The sequence below is a fragment of the Hemibagrus wyckioides genome, linkage group LG01 (genome assembly GCF_019097595.1).
Source record: "Hemibagrus wyckioides isolate EC202008001 linkage group LG01, SWU_Hwy_1.0, whole genome shotgun sequence".
Taxonomy (NCBI): domain Eukaryota; kingdom Metazoa; phylum Chordata; class Actinopteri; order Siluriformes; family Bagridae; genus Hemibagrus; species Hemibagrus wyckioides.
This window is the reverse complement of record NC_080710.1, coordinates 10,581,227-10,605,688: the sequence shown is the minus strand read 5'-3', so window position 1 is coordinate 10,605,688 and position 24,462 is coordinate 10,581,227. Positions and strand designations below refer to the sequence as shown.

General features: G+C 40.4%; 1 protein-coding gene across 1 annotated transcript in view; it reads right to left on the bottom strand.

The window, feature by feature from the left end:
* Positions 1-18,574, bottom strand: part of grik5 (glutamate receptor, ionotropic, kainate 5) — a 70,766-nt gene extending 52,192 nt beyond the window's left edge. Inside the window, exons 1-2 of the mRNA XM_058396142.1 lie at positions 18,000-18,574; positions 14,819-16,094 (exon numbers count right to left, since the gene is read on the bottom strand). The gene's annotated coding sequence lies outside the window, so the exon portion shown is untranslated. The remainder of the gene's footprint in view (positions 1-14,818; positions 16,095-17,999) is intronic.
* Positions 18,575-24,462: the final 5,888 nt, after the last annotated feature.

The window sequence follows — 24,462 nt, the reverse complement described above, 5'->3', positions numbered from 1 at the left end:
GGAAAAAAACAGGGACATAGGCCTGGATGGAAGATGAAGAAACATATGGAAATAAAATTGAATATGCATTAGTGCCTTGATTTAGAATTTACATATACTATCCACACCTTCAGGACGGTGAGAGCCAGGCAAACGTGTGAGGAAAGAATGTGGCTGTGCTGTACAAACAAGGTGAAAAGGAGAAAGAAATGGAAATCTAAACAGCAGCTGTGGTGTGTGATGATGGCTGATAGTGGTAAGGAGAGAGAGAGAGAGAGAGAGAGAGAGAGAGAGAGAGAGAGAAGATAGATTACTTGAAGTGGGAAGGAAGCAAGAAATCTCAGATGTAAATGGGAACAAGGGGAAAGAGGGCCGTTTGTCATCTGGATTTAGATGAGAGATATACGGTATGATAGAGGAACAAAATAAATGGCTTTATTTCAGCCGTACACTGAGTGACTCCATTTCAGAAGCAGCATAACAGCGCTCCAGAGCGCAGGCTTGAATTTCAACAAGGTTAAGGTGCATGTTCATTTTAGCAGGCCATTTTAAACAGCTGGTGCTTAAACAGCTTGAGTATAACGTCGCACATCGATCTGGATTCCAGCTGTGTTTGAGGTGATAGACAGTTTACACACTTGTGGCAAAAGATTTCCTGGAAAAAAGCACAAAAAAATATATATTCGGTTTGTTCTGTTCCTGAAGTATCACTCAATTGTATTGTTTACGGATTTTCAGTTTCAGCTGGACTACAATTAAACACTTAATGACTTTAAAATTACAGGCTAAAGAAGAGAAAACAGTAGTGTCCAATTGTGGCCTACTCCATGACCACAAAACACTTCTCTTGGACATTAAGGCTGTCATGATCAAATTGGGCCACTTCTCCCTCAACATCAGCATCCATTCTTTGACCTAGGGAGAAGTAATCGATTGCAAATGATTGGCCAAGCAAATAATAAGCCCAGTTCCACTTATGTTAACTGATCAAAGACCTAAAGACAGAAGGAGAAATTAGCATCTGGAAATAGAAGCTTCATTATCATTTCGATTGACCTGTTCTGGTCCGTCGAAGTCGATGTGAGATACTGGCACGATATAGGATTTTTTTTACTCTATACAAAGTCCACTTTTATTAAGTCACAACAGATGACGAATGAACAACCAAGATCTGACATATTTCTAGCTTATTTCTCATAGCTGAGAAAATATTGCCATGAATATTATCCCTGGACTCTAGTCTCCTCTAGATCTTCTGGCTTCTCATGTTTTCCCCCAACTCACAAAAACATGCTGGTAGACAGCTTGGCTACGGTTAAATTGCCTCTAGATGTGAATGTGTGACTGTGTGAGTGTGTGTCTGTGTGTGTGTTTTGCCTAGAAATAGACTGGCATCTCATTCAGGGTTCTTCCTGGGACTCTTCCAGGGGCTCGTTCCTGGAATAAGCTCTAGATCTTCACCCTGATCACCATCACCTGACCATCACCATCATCCAGCCCTGACCAGGATAAAGTGCTTACTGCAGATCAATGAACAAATTGTAACACGACTGAGAAAAATCCTGTATGTAATTATGTCTTCTAATGAGTTACAAAGAAAACAAGATGAAAACAAAATCAGAAAGATTAAACACTTCTTCTGCAGGCTGTAGTGTTTAACAAAAACTGATTTATTGAATAGTGACACGGAACAATCATTTTTATGTTGTCAAACCTTTTCTGTTTGTTTTTTTCAGCCATTTTTTGTGCCATTTTTCTGATCCAACTTTCTTCAAATATTCAATATTTCTTCAATACAGACAGCAATACAGATTCTTCTTGAAATCATACAGCACCCAGGCAACCAGTTTTGAGACAACTGCCTGATGGAATATTGACCGTCTCAAGGTAGCTGGGAAATGTCAAGTGTCAAATCACTGCTCTGCCTGGTTTTTTTTTCCTCAAGAAAGGTGTATGCGGTGCACGTTGCTTTCTCTCTGCAATCATTTCCAAGACACAACCCATGCCATTCCTAGAATCAGTTCAAATGCAACCACACATAATCCTGAAAAAAATCCTCAAAAGAACACAGCAAAAACTCCATAATAACACCACACTGCTTCCACCAACCTTAATATAATGAGTCACTGACTCCGGTGCTTGGTGGTACAGAGGTATTTGTCATCTGTTTCTGACAAGCAAGGATAAAAAGAGGAGGAGCTGTGTGAGGTTGAAAGAGGGTTTGAAGAAAAGCTGCGCTGAAGGCTGGAAAAGTAATGCCGGGCCTCATGATTCTGCTGCAGCCTTCTCAGAGTCAGTAAGATGCATCCACCCTGCTTGTTAATGCCTCAAATAGATAAATAATTCAGCGCAGGGAACCGCTGACGGGGAGGACTAATTAAAGAGCGGACTCGTGAGGTGAGACACCACCACCTCGAACATTTGCCGACAATTAACTGTGAGCAGCAAACTCTGTGGCCACGCCATTAACGTGGCATGGCAGCTGTCTCGGCTGAGCATGATGGGAAATGTCAATCGGTGACTAATGACCTGACGCCACCACAACACACGAAGCAATCACACTCCAGCATGGCAGCGTATGGCAGCACACACTCGTTAACCTGAGGGGAGAGTTGTCAAGGCCTGACATTAAGAAGGACTTGAACGCTTCTGACAGAAGCCAAGGCCGCTTAACTGCCAGAGCGTCGAAAGGACACAACGCTCACAAAATGTTTACAAACATAACAAATGCACCATGCAAGCTCAGGTTAACGCCGTGGAGTGATAGGTTTCATTTTCAGCCATAAGCTCTAGGAATAAGTAGGTAAAAGGCTACGGATTAACAGTGCTGTGAAAACACTGCTGGTCAGACAACTGCAACATCAGCATGAGCCCATGGCCTTTTCATAAAGGTCTTTATTGTTAAAAGACACTCTGTCCTGACCTCGTAAAGAGAATGTAGACTCCATTACAGCTATAAAATGTGCTTCGACTCTTGACATTTGGTTATGAAGAGACTGAAAAGGCATCTTGTGTGGCGAAGGCTTCTGAGTCTGTTGGGAGGTGACATTAACACAAGCTCTGTGTGTCCGGTGTATGCTGTAATAAAACCAACATGTTCCAGCTAACCATGTGGGAGCAGCCACACATGGCAGTACCCATGGCAGCAGGAGGACTGGCATTTTACACGGCACTTTTTAAACTGTATTATTTGATTCAGTTCATACTTTGTTAAAAGGAAAAAAAATCCTGCATACCTTCAGGACAACTGCAGCTTATATATCTGTTAAATTTTTGCATACAGACTATTCATATATGTGTCCGGTTTATGCTATTCTATTTGCTACATGCTGATTCTGTCATGCCTTGCTGCTAGCATCCTACAGTTTAGTTTTTATGCTCCTCAGATGTCAGATACATTTTATTACATTATCTACCAGCGTTGTTGAATTTTTCGAATGCTGAATGTATAGCAGCAGCCGTGACAGTAAAGCTGGCTGTAATTCAAAAGGTACAGACCACTTGAGTTCTTTTACACCAGCTTTGGCACACCATGTCTTCATGGAGCTCGCTTTGTACACAAGAAGATTGTCTGGAACACGTTTCTGCGCTTAGCTCCAGCGAAGCGAAACTGTAACGCTACAGCAGACAAAGACATTCTATACAATCGTGTGCTTCAACAGTTTCAAGGAGAGCATATGGGTGTGACGGTCAGGTGCATATTTTGGGGGTTTATTTTATACCTTTGGTCACTGCAGCCATTTTTCCTTCATCAGTCGACAGCATTAACTCCTAATGACAAGTCTGGTGAGTTAATAATGTTCAGAAACTTTACATCTGGATGGCGTCCAAACTTTTGCACATGCCACAGTTTTCAAATTGGAAATATAAAGTAACTGTGCATTAACATTTACAACAAAAAAAAGACTATTGTATTGAAATACTTTGCTGCAGAGGTTGTTTCCTTTTTTCAAATGAAATAATCTGTAATATGTGTGATTTTTTTCACACACCTGTAAATGCGCTTTGAAATGCTATGAGCAGGCATGGTGGAAGACTTATTACTAGGCAACAGGATGAAGAATGAAAAGCAACAGTGGCTCCGAATGTTTTGGACATTGATGTTTTTTCGTAAGAACAATGTAGAATCAATTCCATTTTTTGTTTAGTGCTTTTAACAATAGACATTGTCACGAAGCACCATTAGAGAAATCCAGGTTTATATACTGATTCCTAAAGAGCCTGATGAGGAAGGCAAGAAAACACTCCCCCAGACAACACGAGGAAGAAACCATGATAGGAACTATATGCTCTTCTGGGTGATATTACATGGTGGGATTTTAAAAGCATTACAGTATTACAGAGCGAAGGCAAATAGTATTAGATGGGCTACAAGGATACCTCATGTACAGGATGATTATACTGGAAATGGGAGCCGGAAAGTGTCACATAGTAATTGTTTGCATTGGGAGACAAACATATGTTAAGAGAGGCAAATTATAGAGGATTTCATTTGTCATGTCATTGTGACCCTCTACTATATGCTGTTTCCATATGGCAACAGATAATTGATCTGATTTTTTATGCATTTAAAGAAAACCCCTTATCTTGATTAAGCTTTTGATAGCAGAGGCTTCAGATGGATGAATTATGTACTTGGATGTACCAGACTACCACCTTTCGATACACTGAACCTAATTTCAAGACACCTATGTATTATTCTACAATAATCTGGCTAGTTTTGCTAGACACCCTTTCAGGCAAATTAGCTACTGCCACATTAAGACATATGTACTGTACTGAATGTTAAAAAGTAATGCACCCTTCCACCAGCCGCCACTGTTGGACAGAGTGAGATAAAAATGCACTGAGCCTCTGCATTAATTACCAACGGTGTGCGAGAACATTTATTACCCTTCATGTGTGAAGTGATTAGTAGCCATGCGACCAGGGTTGTATGGTTGGTGTAGCAAATAAACAGGCAATATGTTGGATACTTCCAAAAAGTGGGTCAAGATTGTACAATAAAGGATCCCTCATTACTCACTGTGGCAAATGAATTGCACAGGAAAGAAATGGCATTTCATTTGCATGAAAATTACATTACTAATCCTTTTACAATTTTTTGTAAGGGAGAAATGTTTACACCCACTTTTATTATATGCAGCTTTCGTAATACTGGTTTTATGTGCTGACAGACAGACAGACAGACAGACAGATAGACAGATAGATAGATAGATAGATAGATAGATAGACAGACAGACAGACAGACAGACAGACAGACAGACAGACAGATAGATAGATAGATAGATAGATAGATAGATAGATAGATAGATAGATAGATAGATAGATAGATAGATAGATAGATAGAAATGGGAGGAGCCAGAGAACCTGAAAACCGGAAACCTACAACAGCATGAGCTCAAGCACAGAAACTCCAAATAGACTCTTCAGAACCAAACTGGAGACCCTGGAGCTGTGAGGTAGCAATATGCCATTTAATTAAAGTGTAACGTTCTCATATTTAAATGAAAAGAAAGGAAGCATTTTGAAACTAATAAAATTCCACATGACAAAGGAAAGTTGCAGAAGCCCTATTTGCACTTACATTATCCAGAGTAAAGTACATTTACATTTATCTCATTCATACAACTGAGCAGTTAAAGGGTTAAGGGCCTTAAGTGGCAGATTGGTAGTCCTGGGATCACAACCTTCTGATCAGTAGCCCAATGTCTTAACTACTGAGCACTGACACAAAATATGTTCAATAAGCCAATTTCTGTTGTTGTATGGTGTTGGAAACCAAAATACTTCCTAAAATGAAAAGAAATATTTGCTTTTTTTTTAATGTGTATGTAATTATTTTTAATGTGTGCAGTGGTGGGTTTGGACCCAAACTAAACTTTATATTCCACACCATGTTTTTTTAAAGGCCAAAAACCAGCACGTCCACTTCTAATCTTAAAGTTACATATAAAATATACTGATCTTGTACAATTCAACAACCAAATCCGTATAAGTGAGGCACATTTGTATTCTACTCTGTAAATCCTGCTCACGATTTCTGAAAAAGTCCAAAAGTGCAATTCAAATTTTTTCCTCACTACTTCCAAAGGTTACTACCTCTGACAGCACCTTCTACTCAGATTTCTGCATTAAAAGCAAACATCACTTGTTTTTTGCATCAGGCTAAAGTGTGGTTCACTTCAAAGGACTGTCCAATTCACGGACGCTGAGAGCTGCTCGGACAGAGCTTGTAAATGATCATTGCCCCGTCCAAATTCAAAAGCTCACGCTGAGACTGTTATGTTGTCATTATTTACTTGTGTCACAGCCAAAGACTAAAATTCCTGGCTAATAGAGAATGAGAACTGGAATAACAAAAACACAATGACAGAAGCCAAACTGATCAGTAATTGCCTTTCTCATTATAACACCCTTGTTGCATATGTGCCTGGTTTCCCATCAGGGTGTGTGGAGATGTTTCCCTTCCTCTCAGCAGGGAGCGCACCTAAGGCTTTTCGTGAGACGGCTAATCGATGAGGGCGAGTGCCCCAAGACAGCCAGCAGACCCGGATGAACCAAAACAGACCTCTTATTCTTTACCCGACTGAGAACCCAGACTTTCTTAATCTGGCCTCTTAGCCGCTTGTCTCCCATGAGCTCCTCAACACTCCTCCTCCTCCTACATTTTCTCCTCAGATCCCACCTAAGATCGACCGCATGGCCAGACTTTCCTGACTTTAATTGACTTTTTCAAAAAACTTGTAACCCTCCTGGGCACCTGAGGTGTGAGCTGTACTTCTTAGCATTCGAGTTCAGACAGCAATCCACTGCTCTCTGTGAGCTGGCTCGGAACTGATGCTGTAGGAAAAGAAGGCCTGTGCAATCCATTGCTCTGCCGTGAATGAGGCCCTGTATTCATTTTGCCGTATGCGGCTCTAATGGAGATGGATCTCTCCCACACCAGCACTGAAATGGGAGGCTACAGGTAGCAGCTGCCTGAGACAGAGCCGGTCACTCGCCTGTAATGGGAGATTGATCTTATTTGCAACAGCACACAATTGGCCCCGTTTCAAAAGCATAAAAGTGTGAAAGGGAGCAAAATGAAAAGGGCAGTAACTAACACGCTCCCTCAAAATAAAGCATCTGAAACAAGTTGTCAAGCACTGACAGGGACATCACAAAAATCACAAATATTTTTTTATATGCTTTTCTTCAGCAAGCAAAAGGCAGCTGCTGACAGTCGGAAAATTCATTTGGGTCTGAAATAATAGCTGCTGTCTTTGCATGCATGGCTATTGTATCAGAAACACTGGGCTTCTATAAACTTGTCCTCTTTCATTCAAGAGGCATGCGGAGTCGTGATTCTGGTAGACTAAATATCTAATTGATTATGAATAAGCGAGTGAAATGGACCATAATGCAAGCTGCAATCCTTACGGCTCACTCGCAGCGCTCACAGCCCTGTCTGAACCGGATCAAACCGCTCACAGAGATGGTCACTCATTATGCTCCTGACTCAACAAGGGCTACTGATGCGCTAACAAAACAAGTCAATAGCCCTGTATGTGTGTGACTAGGCTGAAGCACATCACACTGACAGAGCTCATTGTTTGAACACTGATTTTAACACCACACTGTAGCCAAGAGTCAGGCTTTTCACTGTGACTGACATTCGAGAGAACAGATTGGATAAAACAACCCTGGTCGGGAATTTCATTGTGAGAATGAATTGCTCCGAACAGCAACAGAAATTTCATGTCAAATGGTCAAAGAACTGCAAAAAAACATTTTATGGACTGAGTATGTGAAAAAAGGGAACATGGGTGATGTGAGGAGTTTTTTTCTCTCTCTCTTTTACTCATGTGCTCTTTCACTCTCTGTCTCTCTCTCTCTCTCACTGTCTCTGTCTCTGTCTCTCTCCTATACACACACACAAAACACACAAAATTAGGGTATGTGATCATGAGTCACTGAGATCTGCTCTTCTTACATGGCAAGAAATGACACTGTGACATTTGGAATAAAAATTACACAGCGACAAAGTCAAGTTTTCACAATTTCGCTCATCAGACAGCAGTATCCTATGACTTATTTGCCTCTCTTCTTTTTCCATTAAGCATGGGATACAGTCAGGAAGGCAGCCAGCGCAGTATTAAAATTGAACTTGAGAAGTATTAGAAAGGAAGTCACGCTGTACATGCTGTATCTCAGATGGGCCGCAGTTAAACAATCACATCACAACTGTTCAGGTGCAAATATTGCATTTTTTTTCCCTTTGACCCCAATCCACAGTTATATGTGTATCAGTGCAACACCGTCACTGCTCCATTATTCAGGCACAATAAAAAAGAAAAATGGGAAGGGCTTTTAAGCTACTGTTTGAGCTGAACTGCAAATGGATGTCATGGATAGTCCTGCACATTTATGCAATATAAGGTTATCATCATTCCCCATTAAAGAAAGAGAGGAGCTTTACAAATACACATTAACTGGATTTTATTGCAGAGCTTAAATGAGAATCTGACACTGCACAATGTTCCATAGGACATCTAATCTAAAGCAATCCTATTTCTATCCTTTACGCAGCATGGTGCAGTTGTACCTCGTCCAGGCATCTTTACAGACCTCAGGACAGATAGGCTTTGAGACTGGCACAAGTGCTGCACTATAAAATCTTATCTTCTGTACTCAAAAGCACCAGTGATTTCATTGCCCTGCACAAAAGTTTATATTGCATAAACTGCACCATTAACACACATAACTTAATCAGAGAAGCTTCATTATGGCATGATGATGGAAAGGCAGTAATTACCTGGAGGGGAAGTTAAGCTTGCGCAGGATTGCCTATTCTTCTCCTCTGTCAATCAGAAAGCTACTAGCCAATCAGAGCACGTACGTGAAAGAACGCAGTTAGTGCTTTTCTCCTACGCATTGTAGGGATGTATTTGACTATGATTACATTATTTAGATTAAACAGAGGTGTTCTAAACAAGTACAAATTCAGATACGAGTACTCGTGTTTTTTTTCTCTCTCTATGCGCATTGAGACTCTGATCCAGCAGGAAGAAACATTTTTTTGTACTTTTTCATGCGGAGCTTAAAAACAAAGCTTGTGGGAAGAGTTGCCAGGTTTCCAATTACATTTCCAAAACTACACAATAATACCTGCAACTAGCCCAAAGTAATCAAGTAGTGAACAAGGTGGAAACATTCTTCTTTTTCTCAGTCTTGCATAAAAAAACAGGAGAGAAGTGGTGCACAGGCTTTGTGAGGTTTTTGTAGAGCTGCCAGTCTATATAGCTCCTGCAGACCACACACTGTGTACAGTGCAGCATATCTCTGCCTCAGTTTCCAAACATTATCATTTAATTAATTACATTCATTTAAAAAATATTAACTTGTATGATCATTGTATGGTTCTCGTTGTTCTAAACAGATTCTTCTTTATCTTTAGTAAAATGAAATATTCCCAGAATATTGTTTGGGCATTATAATGAAATGTATTTTAATTAGAAGCAACACCGCGTCTCAGCTTTGTAGTAGATTCTGACAGAGTGCCAGTTCTCCAAACATTTCTGACCTTTCTGGAATGTAACAAACCCCAAAAACTAAATGAAAACTGATAAAATATTATTAATTGGTTACAGTTGTCAATGATAAACAACACTGGTTAGTTGCTTACTCTGTCTCATTAGACAGAAGTTAGAAAGCTTACCAGAAAGTTACACAGGCATCTAGTTAAGCAGTTGAATGAAGTTATGTTTCAGAATAATTTCTGAAAACATTTTTTCCTGCATTCCTTGTTTTGTTTTGTTTTTCAGTATTTTCCAATATTTTTCCTTTCCTTTCCTTTCCTTTCCTTTCCTTTTTGTCCACGGGCATAGTTTTATGGTTCAAATAAGAGAGTGAGAGAGAGAGAGAGAGAGAGAGAGAGAGAGAGAAAGAAAGAAGAAAGAAAGAAACATGTAGACCATGCACACTTCTGGTTTAAATCTTAACATGTATAATAAGAAAGTGGGAAGGAAGAACTTTCCCACAACTTTGTGAACATCGGGTTTAAACATCAATATAAAAAAGGAGGTAAGGTAGAGAGAGAGAGAGAAACAAACAAACAAACAAACAAACATGTAGACCATGCACCCTTCTGGTTTAAGTCTTAGCTTAGGAAGGAAGGAAGGAAGTAGTTTCCCATGTATACTATGCACACCTCGAGTTTAAATATAAATATGAATAAGAAAGGAAGGAAGGAAGGAAGGAAGGAAGGAGGGAAGGAGGGAGGGAGGGAAGGAAGGAAGGAAGGAAGGAAGGAAGATGTAGATCATCCATGTTTCTGGTTTAAATGTTAACATGTATAATAAAAAAGAAGGAAGGAAGGAAGTAGTTTCCCATGTATACTATGCACACCTCGAGTTTAAATATAAATATGAATAAGGAAGGAAGGAAGGAAGGAAGGATAAAAGGAAGGAAGGAAGGAAGGAAGGAGGGAAGGAAGGAAGGAAGGAAGATGTAGATCATCCATGTTTCTGTTTTAAATGTTAACATGTATAATAAGAAAGAAGGAAGGAAGGAAGGAAGTAGTTTCCCATGTAGACTATGTGCACATTGGGTTTAAATATAAATATGAATAAGGAAGGAAGGAAGGAAGGATGGAAGGTAGGAAGGATAAAAGGAAGGAAGGAAGGAAGGAAGATGTAGATCATCCATGTTTCTGGTTTCTGGTTTAAACAAACATGTAGACCATGCACCCTTCTGGTTTAAGTCTTAACAAGGAAGGAAGGAAGTAGTTTCCCATGTATACTATGCACACCTTGAGTTTAAATATAAATATATGTGTTTAAATATGAATAAGGAAAGAAGGAAGGAAGGAAGGAAGGAAGGAAGGAAGGAAGGAAGGAAGGAAGGAAGGAAGGAAGGAAGATGTAGATCATCCATGTTTCTGGTTTAAATGTTAACATGTATAATAAGAAAGAAGGAAGGAAGGAAGGAAGGAAGGAAAGAAGTAGTTTCCCATGTAGACTATGTGCACATTGGGTTTAAATATAAATATGAATAAGGAAGGAAGGACGGAAGGAAGGAAGGAAGATGTAGATCATCCATGTTTCTGGTTTCTGGTTTAAACAAACATGTAGACCATGCACCCTTCTGGTTTAAGTCTTAACAAGGAAGGAAGGAAGTAGTTTCCCATGTAGACTATGCACACCTTGAGTTTAAATATAAATATGAATAAGGAAGATAGGAAGGAAGGAAAGAAGGAAGGGAGGAAGGAAGGAAGGAAGGAAGGAAGGAAGGAAGGAAGGAAGGAAGATGTAGATCATCCATGTTTCTGGTTTAAATGTTAACATGTATAATAAGAAAGAAGGAAGGAAGGAAATAGTTTCCCATGTAGACTATGCGCACATCGGGTTTAAATATAAATATGAATAAGGAAGGAAGGAAGGAAGGAAGGAAGGAAGGAAGGATAAAAGGAAGGAAGGAAGGAAGATGTAGATCATCCATGTTTCTGGTTTAAATGTTAACATGTATAATAAGAAAGAAGGAAGGAAATAGTTTCCCATGTAGACTATGTGCACATTGGGTTTAAATATAAATATGAATAAGGAAGGAAGGAAGGAAGGAAGGACGGAAGGTAGGAAGGATAAAAGGAAGGAAGGAAGATGTAGATCATCCATGTTTCTGGTTTAAATGTTAACATGTATAATAAGAAAGAAGGAAGGAAGGAAGTAGTTTCCCATGTATACTATGTGCACATTGGGTTTAAATATAAATATGAATAAGGAAGGAAGGAAGGAAGGACGGAAATTAGGAAGGATAAAAGGAAGGAAGGAAGGAAGGAAGGAAGGAAGGAAGGAAGATGTAGATCATCCATGTTTCTGGTTTCTGGTTTAAACAAACATGTAGACCATGCACCCTTCTGGTTTAAATCTTAACAAGGAAGGAAGGAAGTAGTTTCCCATGTATACTATGTGCACATTGGGTTTAAATATAAATATGAATAAGGAAGGAAGGAAGGAAGGACGGAAATTAGGAAGGATAAAAGGAAGGAAGGAAGGAAGGAAGGAAGATGTAGATCATCCATGTTTCTGTTTTAAATGTTAACATGTATAATAAGAAAGAAGGAAGGAAGGAAGTAGTTTCCCATGTATACTATGCACACCTCGAGTTTAAATATAAATATGAATAAGGAAGGAAGGAAGGAAGGAAGGAAGGATAAAAGGAAGGAAGGAAGGAAGGAAGGAAGGAAGGAAGGAAGGAAGGAAGGAAAATGTAGATCATCCATGTTTCTGGTTTAAATGTTAACATGTATAATAAGAAAGAAGGAAGGAAGGAAGTAGTTTCCCATGTAGACTATGCGCACATTGGGTTTAAATATAAATATGAATAAGGAAGGAAGGACGGAAGGTAGGAAGGATAAAAGGAAGGAAGGAAGATGTAGATCATCCATGTTTCTGTTTTAAATGTTAACATGTATAATAAGAAAGAAGGAAGGAAGGAAGTAGTTTCCCATGTACACTATGCGCGCATCGGGTTTAAATATAAATATGAATAAGGAAGGAAGGAAGGAAGGACAAAAGGAAGGAAGGAAGGAAGGAAGGAAGGAAGGAAGGAAAATGTAGATCATCCATGTTTCTGGTTTAAATGTTAACATGTATAATAAGAAAGAAGGAAGGAAGGAAGTAGTTTCCCATGTAGACTATGCGCACATCGGGTTTAAATCTGAACTGAAGGGAGGGAGAGAGGAAGGAAGGAAGTCTACATTTACACTTCAGGTTTAAAGTTTAATATGAATAGAGGCATGAACATCTAAAGCACTTAACGAATGCAGTGTGCAGTGTGTTCCTCATCTAATGAAGTGCATGAGAACAGTGGGAAAGATTTGGAGGCAGAGCTGCACATGTCTAGGAGGAAGCGTGTGCCAGTCCTCACCTTCCCCCAGATGATAGCTGTCATAGAGGATAGAGGACAACTTGCTAGTGGGTGAGAACTGCCAGTGACCAAATTGGGAGAAAAACATTGGGAAGGAATAAAAAATAAATGAAAGAGGTTAAGCTTGTGAATAAGAGAACTATCAGCACTGGTTCAGTGAGCATCTTTCAGTAAGCCGTGTTCGGAGATGATCCAGTGAGCTCTCCGCTGTCGCCAAAGTCTCTGGTGTGGCTTTAGAGGAAAGCTGCTTTTTCATCTTCACTGGCGAACTCGTCTACACGACGGTGCCCACTCTGAGACAGCAGCTTCATCGCAGTCTGATTACAGAGACCTCTTATTATGTCTTTCACAAATGGAATGATGCAGGGTATTATCTCAGGTGTGGAGCCATATTTCGTTTCTGTCTCCATCTGTCTTGAATACGGACTAGATTCTGTATGCAGTGCTTACTGTTATTGCACCATCAAAGCCCTGCTCTAATACACGTCTAAATGTCTAATTATAGACAGGAAGAGTCATATCAGAATTAGTAAGCATGACAGATTCAGTTGATTTGATTCTTATGAGATAAACATGTGTGTGCTTCTTGCTTTGTTGCTGTTTATAAATATTTTTGTCTGTATGTACTATACGTTAGGTGAAATGTTTATGGTCTCTGACACATCCGCTACTTCCAGTGTTTGCTCTCAGCCTACCAGTAAACAGCAATGGCCCGGTGCCATGGCAACAGAGCAGGCGAACATCACAGAGGTGTGTAAATGCAGCAATAACTCGCAAATACACTCAGACCTCGTACAGGGCGCCGTCGAGAGCCTTATGAGCGTCAGAAACGGTTACGTCAGCAACAGCACACACACATAAATGTATGTATGTACCCAGTCACCACACTGGAGCAGTCTGAACTTAAATCACATTCGCATTATTCCTCGTCTTTCTTCAACGGTGTAACTCGAAGGTATGTTTAATGTGCACGCAGCTTACTCAAATGTCACATTTAAGAGAGAACAAAAAAATCTCTCTCAGATCTCTAAAATCCTTATCCAAACCAATCTACAATCTACAGTTCAACCTATAATTCCATTCTCCAGTTCAAGATCAGTGGCGGGATTAGTTTAACTTAGATTTAGTCTAGAATAAGTTTAGTGTCGAATATTGTAGACTGACTCGAAGATTGTAGATTGAAGACACGGATACGGGATCCTATAACTCTTAAGACATTAAAGTACATGAGATATTAGAAGGAATTTGAGACAGATTCTCAGGCTCTGCGTAACCAGCGAAGGAGTGGGTATGAAGGCGATGTTCTTCACAGCTCGCTGGACCGGTTAAGGGCATGTCCACACTAATTGTCAGGTAATAGAAGAAGCTGAATTGTCCCAAATAGCTTTAATGTGCACGTTTAGAGTGCTGTGGAGAAGCCCGATTTTAAAAACCTAGCATGTTCATTTTGTGTCAGTTGTGTTTACATATCTAGTCAAGTCTAGGTATATTGTTAGCGAGGCGAGATTAGCATACGAGGGTTTCAGCAGGATGCAGGAATATATTTCAAATGAATGTGTAGCAAATAGAATATGAAGGGTTTTTTTTAGCATTTCTATATAATAGTTACCTAGAAGAATATTCAAGGGAGCACCATGTGAGGCAGCGAACAAAACGCTCACATACATCAGTCCACATGAGAACACAAACAGACCATAATTTCAGGAATCAGCTCCAACACACCAGAGCTAACTCTAGCTGACAAGTTATCATTTGCTCACAGGATCATGCACACACAGACAGGATCAAATACAGCAAGTGTTGTTAGCTCACTCATCCGGAGACAACATGGCTAAGAAAACACACACACGTTAGATAGGTACTACTACTAGTACTATTCTACACACACACACACACATACACAGGTAGGGTGTAGAAGTGATTTACTCACAGAGTGAAGCATGCGTCGTCAGGAAGAAGGCGCCATGAAGTTGCTGTGTTAGGTGGCGAACTCGCTCCTCTTGGGAAATGTTGGTTCCGGTCAGAGAGAGTGGAAAATCACAATTGTCCAAACCTTTTGTTACTGCTACAAGTGGACCGTTCCAAATAGCTCGACTTTAAAGGAGGGTGCTTAAGCAGCACCTCAGAAGTCTACGGTTGTAATGCTCTAATATCATGGAGGGAAGTCTTTTGTTGAGGACCTTATCCAAGCTGCAGAGCTTAGTGAAATCCTAGCTGGTGCTACTAACATCAAAAACGTACACAGAAGAGTGAACCAGATGGAGGATTTAATTTTCCCTCTCCTTTACAACTCAGTGCCTTTTTATTTATGGCCTAGTCTGGAGTGATCAGACCTAGGGAATTGAGACTACAATCAGATTGGAACAAAAAAAAAGCCTGTTCTTTCTGACTTTCTCTCTGTCTCAGACTTTATATATCTCTCTCTCCTGCAGATGTTATCTCTGCCTGCCCAAAAACCTGCCTGCAATCATGTCTAATTGTAAAGATATGCTATACGTGATAAAACACACGTTTTCTTACACATACCCACATTCAGACACACTCTTACTGACATCTGCACCTTCACTCAAGCACACACTTACCTACCACCTGGCTCAGAAGTATGCATTAATGATTAGCTGCCTCTTCCTGTTAGCCTCTTGTTCCTGACCTTGCCCATAGCTGTACATTCACAAACACACACCTTCAACTACAGGTCATCACACTGACCCCCCCCCCAAAACACACACTGTTAGGCCATGTGTGGATGAAAGAAAACTCTAGGAACTCTATGAAACTAACCCTAGGCCAAGCTACTGTTTCTTCTCAAAAGCTGAAGAATCTTCAATTCTGCTACAGCTAGATGAGAGAAAGGAAACAATGTATTTTGCTCCCAGTTAAAACAGTTCTGTGATCAACAACTAATAGGTCCAAGTATCCAGGAGAAAACGAGCAGGGCCCAATCCCAGAAATTCCAGGAGAGCCTCTCTTCTCACTCTTCTTGTGTTCTTGTGGAGGAGATGTCCAAGGACGTGAACCTCCTTGACTCCCACAGTTCCACCGTCTGACTCCTCAGGTGTGTAGAAGACGTAGCAGACAGTGACTCCTGTCTTTCGACTCACATTTTCATAAGCTAATATCCCTTTGGCTAGACTGAAATCAGGTTCGATTGGAGTCACAGATTTAGAGAAGTTCTGTACGGTTGTTCCAAAAAGTGATTTTCGGGCCTGAGGAAAATCACAAAAATACAGATTTACTGTCACATTTTGATATAACGAATATATTTCTTAAATATTACACGTTTGTTATCTGGAACTGATAATTGTAGGAGAATCCCAGCCGTTATAGCTTCAGCATCATGTTAATGCAAACTTTAGTGCATTATTAAGTTGTATGTGCACCAAGGGCAGACTGCCATCTTACCACCATCATCTTCATGTTCTTTTAAAAAGCCGCTTTCAAAGAGCATGTCTCAAACATGTCTTTGTGTGTCTACCTACCATTCCTATTGAATTAAATTATTAGGTTACTCTGAAGATCTTTTGTGAGGCCCGTCAGTGCTATGATGTCAAATGTAATGGACTAAGTTCAAATGAACCAAGTGGACAGAAGAGAAATGGAACAAGGCAAGTGATGAAAGCAATCAGTAATAGAAAGAATGGCCCTCGGTACTATTTTAGCAAGGTCGAGATGGAACCAACGTACAGCAGGATGAAATGAAAGATGAAAGTGAAGGAGTGAGTTTGCTAGCGGGAGACGAGTGATGGGCGAAAGGGCAACGTTCAGTCAGCCTTATTTATCTTACACATCACACGTTAAATCCACCCTGGGTTCACTGCATCTTTGCATCCACCTTCTTCGTTCTTTCATTGATCAGGATTTTCCATGTGCCCCCCTCACTATATTCCTTTCCAAACACACACAGACAGAAGATAAAGCCTCACAAGCTACACAGGCTGTCAGTGTGTTAAACAGGGTGAGTAGGGCTTCAGCGATTATCTGGTTGAGATAGAGAGGGAGGAAAATGGAGAGATATGGGCATCTGGAAATGCTGGACAGCTTGAACTATAGCCTTTAACAGCCCTCTGGAGTACTGCGCTTAATCAATACAAAGCCATACACGGCATGAGGGGGCTTAGCTCGTTAGCACTATGCGTGTGAGGGTGCACAAGTGAAATCTGGTATCTAAGTGTGCATGAGAAAAGGGTGTGAAAAGGCACCATAGCAGGAGTTAAATCGGTCTCCGAGGTAGCAAATGATGCCATGTCCTCCTCGTTATACACACGCGCGCACTTGTGTGTGTGTGTGTGTGTATGTGTGTGTGTGTGTGTGTGTCTATGCGCAACAAATGTCATAGGCAAAACGTGAGTGATCTCTAAGCCAGATGCAGCAGCAGCACACTACACTACACACACACTGACTAAATCTAAGCAATAGGAAGGACTCTTGCATCCTTCTTATGCAAACAAGAATTGAAGGAGGGATGAGGGAACAAGAGAACGAGTGGAGACGAGGCTCACAGCCAAAAACGAATGTTAGACGGCCAGGTTTCTCTCAAATCCATCAGCAGAGGACAGCACTCTCTGAGTCAGAGTGGGGGATGGAGGGAGGCAGGGACGGCAAGGGGGAGGATGGAGGGAATGAGAAGAGGAACAAGGGTACAAAAAAAGAGGAAAGGGGAAGAGAGAGAGAGAGAGAGAGAGAAAGAGAGAGAGAGAGAGAGAGACTAGGTTTAAATGAAATGTGTGGGAACAAATGCCCAGAGGGTTTCAATAAGACCTAATGAAAATGCAAAAATGAGGAGAGAAAGAGGCTGGGGAAAACTCATAGCTCTAGCAGAGCGGTTCTCTGCAGGTTAACACAATCCCTGCTCTGTGGAGCCATTCTGAACAGAGCCGGTTTGGAGCACCGCACACCGTACATGGAATACCAATCACACATTGGCACCATGCACGCACACGCGCACACACACACTAACACAGTCTATGGTATGGCACACTCTTCCCCTGCTAAATCAGAGGCATGACAGCAAAAGTCATCCAGCATCCCCTTGTCTGGGTTATTCATGAATGGCACAATAATGAGCATGAATGACATGGACCTGATGCAATATGGCATAAACCCACACTTACTGTGAGGCGACAGTCCCAGTAATAGGGTGGCACTTGCCGGTCTGCTCTGAAGTCTACGGTGTGAAAAATGACAGAGCCCCTTGAATCTTGCCGAATCTTTTCTCCTTGATTTTCCACCGCTCTTCAGGAGGCATGGACGCTTCAGCGTGTCCGCATTTGTACTTCCAATTCAAACCTCTGTTTTCTTTTAAAGTGCTTTCTTTCAGGTCCCTTACAATGTTCTCTGCTGTAATTCCACAGCAGGCACCGCAAGCTGCATTCACTCCCTGACTCCGACCCCTCCCTCTCTCTCTCTCTCTCTCTCTCTCTCTCTCTCTCTCGCTCTCTCTCTCTCACTCAGCTCATTGTATCCCCCATACCTCCTCTGCTTGTGCTCCAATCTAAATCCAAAGAGCTATCACTCCTGTCCCTCCTCCTTCAATCCTGCTCCTTTTTTTCTTGCCCATTTATTAAAGATAGACAGCCACTTCCATCCCTCCCACTCTCCATCGAGGAAATAAGGAATGAAACAAGGGAAGCAGGAAGAAAACAAATGAAGGCTCCAGTCCAAAAACAACATCACACGTGCATTTTTCAAGATGCGTAGTGTTGTGTACATAAACAAAGCACAATAGACCTCTATACAGTTATATAGGGACACAAATGGAAATATCCCAAGCTGCATTCCACATGTGGTCAATTACACCATGATGCCACATGTGGAGACAGATTATACCAACATGCGTCCACATGTGAAGATGGATTATACCATTACACACATCCACATGTGGACATGGATTATACCATTACACACATCCACATGTGGACATGGATTATACCATTACACACATCCACATGTGGACACGGATTATGCAAACATACGTCCACATGTGGAGATGGATTATACCATTACACACATCCAGATGTGGACAAGGATTATACCATTACACACATCCACATGTGTGGACAACGATTATACAAACATACGTCCACATGTAGAGACAGATTATACCATTACACACATCCCCATGTGTGGACAACGATTATACAAACATACGTCCACATGTAGAGACAGATTATACCATTACACACATCCCCATGTGTGGACAACGATTATACAAACATACGTCCACATGTAGAGACAGATTATACCATTACACACATCCCCATGTGGACACGGATTATATCAACACACATCCACATGTGGACATGGATTATACAAACATATGTCCACATATGGATATAGATTATACCATTATACACATCCACATCTGGAGACGGATTATAGCATTACACCAGCTCACATCTACATATGGACATTGGTTATACCATTACATACATCCACATGTGGAGACGGATTATACCAACACACATCCACATGTGGAGACGGATTATACCAACACATCCACATTTGGAGTCGGATTATACCAACATACATCCACATGTGGACACGGATTATACCAACATACATCCGCATGTGGAGATGGATTATACCAACATACAACCACATGTGGATGCAGATTATACCATTACACATATCCACATGTGGACATAGATTATACCATTACACATATCCACATGTGGACATAGATTATACCATTACACAAATCCACATGTGGACGCAGATTATACCATTACACATATCCACATGTGGACATAGATTATACCATTACACAAATCCACATGTGGATGCAGATTATACCATTACACACATCCACATGTGGATGCAGATTATACCATTACACAAATCCACATGTGGATGCAGATTATACCATTACACACATCCACATGTGGATGCAGATTATACCATTACACACATCCACATGTGGATGCAGATTATACCATTACACATATCCACATGTGGATGCAGATTATACCATTACACATATCCACATGTGGACATAGATTATACCATTACACAAATCCACATGTGGATGCAGATTATACCATTACACATATCCACATGTGGATGCAGATTATACCATTACACATATCCACATGTGGACATAGATTATACCATTACACATATCCACATGTGGACATAGATTATACCATTACACATATCCACATGTGGACATAGATTATACCATTACACATATCCACATGTGGATGCAGATTATACCATTACACATATCCACATGTGGACATAGATTATACCAACATACATCCACATGTGGACGCAGATTATACCATTACACATATCCACATGTGGACGCAGATTATACCATTACACACATCCACATGTGGACGCAGATTATACCATTACACACATCCACATGTGGACGCAGATTATACCATTACACATATCCACATGTGGATGCAGATTATACCATTACACATATCCACATGTGGACGCAGATTATACCATTACACACCTCCACATGTGGACGCAGATTATACCATTACACATATCCACATGTGGATGCAGATTATACCATTACACACATCCACATGTGGATGCAGATTATACCATTACACATATCCACATGTGGACGCAGATTATACCATTACACACATCCACATGTGGACATAGATTATACCATTACACATATCCACATGTGGACATAGATTATACCATTACACATATCCACATGTGGATGCAGATTATACCATTACACACATCCACATGTGGACATAGATTATACCATTACACATATCCACATGTGGACGCAGATTATACCATTACACACATCCACATGTGGACATAGATTATACTATTACACATATCCACATGTGGATGCAGATTATACCATTACACATATCCACATGTGGACATAGATTATACCATTACACATATCCACATGTGGATGCAGATTATACCATTACACATATCCACATGTGGACATAGATTATACCATTACACATATCCACATGTGGACATAGATTATACCATTACACATATCCACATGTGGACATAGATTATACCATTACACATATCCACATGTGGACATAGATTATACCATTACACACATCCACATGTTGAGATGGATTATACCAACATACATCCACATGTGGACGCAGATTATACCATTACACATATCCACATGTGGACGCAGGTTATACCATTACACACATCCACATGTGGACGCAGATTATACCATTACACACATCCACATGTGGACGCAGATTATACCATTACACATATCCACATGTGGATGCAGATTATACCATTACACATATCCACATGTGGACGCAGATTATACCATTACACACCTCCACATGTGGACGCAGATTATACCATTACACATATCCACATGTGGATGCAGATTATACCATTACACACATCCACATGTGGATGCAGATTATACCATTACACATATCCACATGTGGACGCAGATTATACCATTACACACATCCACATGTGGACATAGATTATACCATTACACATATCCACATGTGGACATAGATTATACCATTACACATATCCACATGTGGATGCAGATTATACCATTACACACATCCACATGTGGACATAGATTATACCATTACACATATCCACATGTGGACGCAGATTATACCATTACACACATCCACATGTGGACATAGATTATACCATTACACACACCCACATGTGGATGCAGATTATACCATTACACATATCCACATGTGGACGCAGATTATACCATTACACATATCCACATGTGGACGCAGATTATACCATTACACATATCCACATGTGGACGCAGATTATACCATTACACATATCCACATGTGGACACAGATTATACCATTACACATATCCACATGTGGACGCAGATTATACCATTACACATATCCACATGTGGACATAGATTATACCATTACACACATCCACATGTTGAGATGGATTATACCAACATACATCCACATGTGGACGCAGATTATACCATTACACATATCCACATGTGGACGCAGGTTATACCATTACACACATCCACATGTGGACGCAGATTATACCATTACACACATCCACATGTGGACGCAGATTATACCATTACACATATCCACATGTGGATGCAGATTATACCATTACACATATCCACATGTTGAGATGGATTATACCAACATACATCCACATGTGGACACAGATTATACCATTACAATGATGCACATCCACTTGTGTACACTTACGCACATTCACTTGTGGATTACACCATTACAGCATTGCACATTTACATATCACATATAGACACAGATTATATTACACCATATGCTTTCAAATGGTGTCACATCATACCAACACAAATTTGCATGTGGACACAGAATAAACCATTACACCAAAACCCATGCACATGTGGACACAGAATAAACCATTACACCAAAACCCATGCACATGTGGACACAGAATAAACCATTACACCAAAACCCATGCACATGTGGACACAGAATAAACCATTACACCAAAACCCATGCACATGTGGACACAGAATAAACCATTACACCAAAACCCATGCACATGTGGACACAGAATAAACCATTACACCAAAACCCATGCACATGTGGACACAGAATAAACCATTACACCAAAACCCATACACATGTGGACACAGAATAAACCATTACACCAAAACCCATGCACATGTGGACACAGAATAAACCATTACACCAAAACCCATACACATGTGGACACAGAACAAACCATTACACCAAAACCCATGCACATGTGGACACAGAATAAACCATTACACCAAAACCCATGCACATGTGGACACAGAATAAACCATTACACCAAAACCCATACACATGTGGACACAGAATAAACCATTACACCAAAACCCATGCATATGTGGACACCAAGTAAATCAACATACTTCCATAGATGGACACATGCTGTGCTAGTGACCGAAAGGCTTTGAGCTCAGGTCAGAAACCTGCCATAGAACCACCGTGAGGATTTCAACCAAATGCATTTCACAACTGCTTGGATAAAATCATCTGCCCTCATTAGAAGGCAGTGGGGAGTAGTGATTAAGATTCTGTGTTAGTGGTTAAAAGAGCTCAAATATACCAGAAGGCCACAGGTTAATCCTTGGTCTAGACCACTGACTCTCAACAGACTAGACTGAATCCTCTTTCAATTGAAAACTGATACTGATGCGAAATGATTTAATGTTACTAAGTCACCACAATACCTCATTGTCATCCCTAATTAGGAGGCAGTAGTGGCTCAGTTTATAAGACTGTGGTGGATCAGAAGGCTGTAAGTTCAAATCTCTGGGCATTTCAACAACATTAACCTTCAACTCCTCTGCTCTTTGATTGTATTGGATTCTGCCAGAGCTTTGGAAAAGCATCAGCATAATGAATATATGTAAATATTGTAGAAGCACTTTTTTTTTTTATTTGCTGGCTCTTCTTCCATCTTTTTAATGAAAAAATGGGATTAAAATAAGAAATCCTTAGAGAAGAAAACACAAGAAAACACTTTATATGTCATATATTTACCCGAATATTATCTTTGACATGTACACTCAGCAATTAATTTATTAGGAATTTGATTATCCCATTAGTCAATCATTTGACGGCAGGGTGATGCATAAATCAATGCCAGTACAGATCTTCAGTTAATGTTCACAAACAACACACAACAGAATGAGGGGAAAAAAAACCTCATTTCAGTGACTTTGACTCTGCTATGGCTGCCAGTGCCCGACAGGCTGGTTTCAGTATTTCAGAAACTGCGGATCTCTTGGGATTTTCACATGCAATAGTTTCTAGAGGTGAGCCAGAAATTCTAGTTCAAGTTGGTCTATGATAAATAACTCTCAATAACTACTCTTTACAATGTTGAGCTCAAAACCATGCAGATGGACTACAACAATATGCACGAGTTTCCACACCAGCAGGCAGCAGGATCGCATCTTCTTTAACGCTAACCAATAACACCACCACAAGCACAACTTACTCTATCCTCCATGCTTTATCATTTATCACTACATTCACACTGGACTCTGACTGATGGACAGAACTGATATCAGACTCTTACTGCCCATGTACTGTATGTGCAATATCTCCCACTTTATGACTGAATACATTGTTGACAGTCTACTATTTTTTTTCTCTATTTAGTTTCATCAAAATGTACAGTTTGTAACTTTTTCTGCAACGCAAGAGTTCACTTTTTGCATGCTTGCGCTGTGTCTGGATAGAAGTGTACAAGAATTTCATTATATATAAAAGCTCAAAGCATTCTTTATGCACATGAAAATGAACTGAATCTGAATGCGAGGCTGCAGTAGGCACAGTCTCAGCCAAACTGGACAGTTATAAACCAGGTGTTGTTCTTCCAGTCTTTAACATTGCAGTGTCACAGATTCCTGCTTGATGACTGATGAATGGAAACCAGTATGATCTGCTGAGCTTGAAATGTTGTGTGTTTTGAGATTCTTTTCTACTCACCATGGCTGTACGGAGTGATGATTTGAGTTATCGTATCCTCCTTGGTCAGCTTAAATCAGTCTGGGGATTCTCATATGACCGCTCTCGTCAATAAGCTGTGAGCATT